This window comes from Achroia grisella, unplaced genomic scaffold (assembly GCF_030625045.1).
Source record: "Achroia grisella isolate CSIRO2021 unplaced genomic scaffold, CSIRO_AGI_Agris_v1 utg6672, whole genome shotgun sequence".
Taxonomy (NCBI): domain Eukaryota; kingdom Metazoa; phylum Arthropoda; class Insecta; order Lepidoptera; family Pyralidae; genus Achroia; species Achroia grisella.
In genome coordinates this window covers 287,202-290,407 of record NW_026712987.1, presented here as the reverse complement: position 1 = coordinate 290,407, position 3,206 = coordinate 287,202, and the positions used below count along the sequence as shown (strand labels likewise).

The following is a 3,206-nucleotide window of genomic DNA, read 5'->3' as shown; positions in this document are numbered from 1 at the left end:
TATACTCACTTTTTTATTTATACTCACTTCAAACCTCAAGGAATTACTGTTTAATATTTATTTTTTATGGTACAAGAGGAGAACAATAGACAACAACAAGAAATTCATATCAAATACATGTCAAAAATATAAAAAAGTAAATCTTTCTAATAAGTCTAAAGAGTTCCGTAACAAGTAATTTCATAATGTAAATTTCTTATATAGACAATTTCTTTGCAAGTTTCCAAGATAGCCACATATTGGGCTTGGTACTAGACAGACAATTACGTAAATCGCAGCCATAAAAACTAAAATTATTTAAATATAAGTTTACAGTATATCAAAATTACTTATTACTAATTATAATAAAAAGAGGCGAGAATGGAAGCAAATTACGGATGAAACCATATTTTAGACTGACCCGGCCCACCAAGCCGTAAAAGTCTGGACATTTTAGTGAGCATGACTACTCAAAACACCAGACCACGTCAAAGCTACTCACAATTGCCATCTGATGGTTATAGTATTCACATTTTACATAAGAATGCATGCGGCAATCAATACATAAACCGCTACGCTTTTATATAATATTTCTAAAATAGTTAAATCAAGAAAGCAATGAGAAAAACAAATAACGTTGTATGCCAATAAACTAATTATTTACTTAATATGTTGTCATCTATAGAATAGAATAGAATAGAATAGAAAATCATTTATTCAAATAAACTTAATTTAAGCACTTTTGAATAGTCATAACAATTTGTTTTTTATCTCTCTTGTAATAAGCTCTCTTACACAAAAATTGTTTAATATAAGATTTGAATTGCCTCTCTGTCAGATTTAGTGCAGATTCTGCCAGTTTATTATAGAATCTTACGCAATTACCATAGAATGAATTACTGACTTTCTGCAGACGGCATTTAGGTAAAATTAGCTTCCAGAGCTATGTTATGTAATACAACACATGCAATAACAATATTAGCTGTGTTCCTCAATTTGGTTGCTAAGACTTTGCGCAGGCTGGGCATCTCCTTTTTAATACTCCAAACCATCTCTCCACTGAATTCCTCGCCTTTATTTCGACCTTCTTCAGCAGCTTATTGTGGTCAACGACATTCAATTCCTCTAAACCTTCTATATGTTCATTGGCTTCCAGAGCTATGTTATGTAATACAGCACATGCAATAACAATATTAGCTGTGGTCCTCAATTTGGTTGCTAAGACTTTGTGCAGGCTGGGCATCTCCGTTTTAATACTCCAAACCATCTCTCTACTGAATTCCTCGCCTTTATTTGGACCTTCTTCAGCAGCTGTTGTAGAATTAGACATTGGAGTAAGTAGGTGCCTTGTGCATATATAAACAGCATCTGCAACCAACATGCCATCAGATTCACTGTTCTGCAGTCTAACATTTAGTCGGGAATTTCGAAAATCCGACTCATGGGCGCTTCCAGCCCATCGCACTTGTTGTATATTGTTTATTAAATATTGTGTCATTCATTTTTAATCTATGGTATCTGTACAGTGGCAGATTGCTTTATCTTATTTATCTGTTTTTTGTTATGCTCTACTCTGTCCAGTTTTTGGTCTTAAAAATTTTTTTTTGCACTTTAAAAAAATTGGATATCCGTTTTTGTGTATTACTGTAATAAAAGTATTTTTTCGTATGTTCTCTTAAAGTTTTATTCAAGTCAAATAACAGCACTACTATGTCCTGTATTTTGAAACATGTATCACCAACCTGTATATTTATAGAAAGTACCCTTTTCTGCTCCAATACTGTTCTGTATGCTCAATACGTATTCGCTTATTGATTTTAACATGAGTGCAGTCCAGTGCCCCTATAATATTCTTGAGGCCACCATATATATCTATACGTCCTAGTTATTTGAATTCATCCTTTACTCTCTTGAGGTTCCTTTCAGAATTTGGGAATCCTATAAAGTTCTGCATCCGAGAGGCTAAGGCTGAAGGACTTCTTCGCAGGCTGTCTCTTTTTACAATATGACACATTGTTAATTGGGATTTATTAATAAGATCTCCACATACTGCTTGGAAACTACCTAATACGGCTGGCAACGGTAGTGAATGTAGAGTAAAATAAATAAATAACTTATTTTTGCTGACAATCATCAGCTTGTCCCAAGACATAGGCCTCCTCCAGAAGACTCCAGGCTCCTCCTCCTCTCCAAAGAAATAAATTACCAATCTTTAAAGGCGCTACGCGAGTTTTGGCACGTAGCAGGTTAGTGAAGACCTTTCCATTACTGTTTATTGACCGTAAGTAAAAATTGACCGCGTAAGCTACCTGTGAAGCATCGACGAAACAGTGGAGATCTATAACGACTGGGGATGGACATAGCACAGATCTTGGTATGGTGAGGGTAAGCAAATTTTTTAAGTTTGTAACAACCTTTTTCAAAATTTTATGCATTTCTACTGGCACTAAATCATCCCAAACTAATTTTATTTGCCACAATCGTTGTAAAATAATTTTAAGTGTAATAGTACATGCACCTAAGAAACCCATATCAAATATCATATCAAGGATCAAATATTTTGCATGTATTTGATAAAGTGATCCTCTTGGTAATATAGAACAGAACAGAACAGAACAGAACAGAAATTTATTTAAATAAACATAACTTAAGCACTTTTGAATAGTCATAACAATTTGTTTTTTATCTACCACTCGTTCGGAAAGCTGTCTCATCACAAGAAGAACGAGCAAAAAACTTGTGTGTTGCTCTTATAAATAATCCTTGTAAGTTTACATTTACAAGTCGAAACGTGTGAATACAAACTACCAACAAGCACTAATTTTTTGGGTCAAATATAATCATGCAATAAGATTAAATCAGTCGTAGTGATAAGAGCTGACCAGTCCCTACAAGCAGCACTCGTTCACGAGTATGACGGATGAGCCAGCCATCACTGCGCTCGACCATATTTTAGGGTGCCCATTGACCCGGCCCACCACGCCGCCACATGTCTGGACATTTTAGTGAGCATGACTACTCATTCCACACGACCACGTCATAGCTACAAAAATTACTATATGGTAGTTACAGTATTCGCACTTTACATAAGGATGCATGCGGCAATCAATACAAAAGCCGCTACGCTATCATATATCAAAAAAGCAGTATGAAAATTAAAATTATAACGTTGTCCGCAAATAAATTTATTCTTGCTATATATTGCTATAAACATCTATATAATGGCT

General features: G+C 34.7%; 1 pseudogene; it reads right to left on the bottom strand.

The window, feature by feature from the left end:
* Positions 1-875: 875 nt before the first annotated feature.
* LOC131849921 (uncharacterized) lies at positions 876-1,993 on the bottom strand (annotated as a pseudogene).
* Between the last annotated feature and the right edge of the window lie 1,213 nt (positions 1,994-3,206).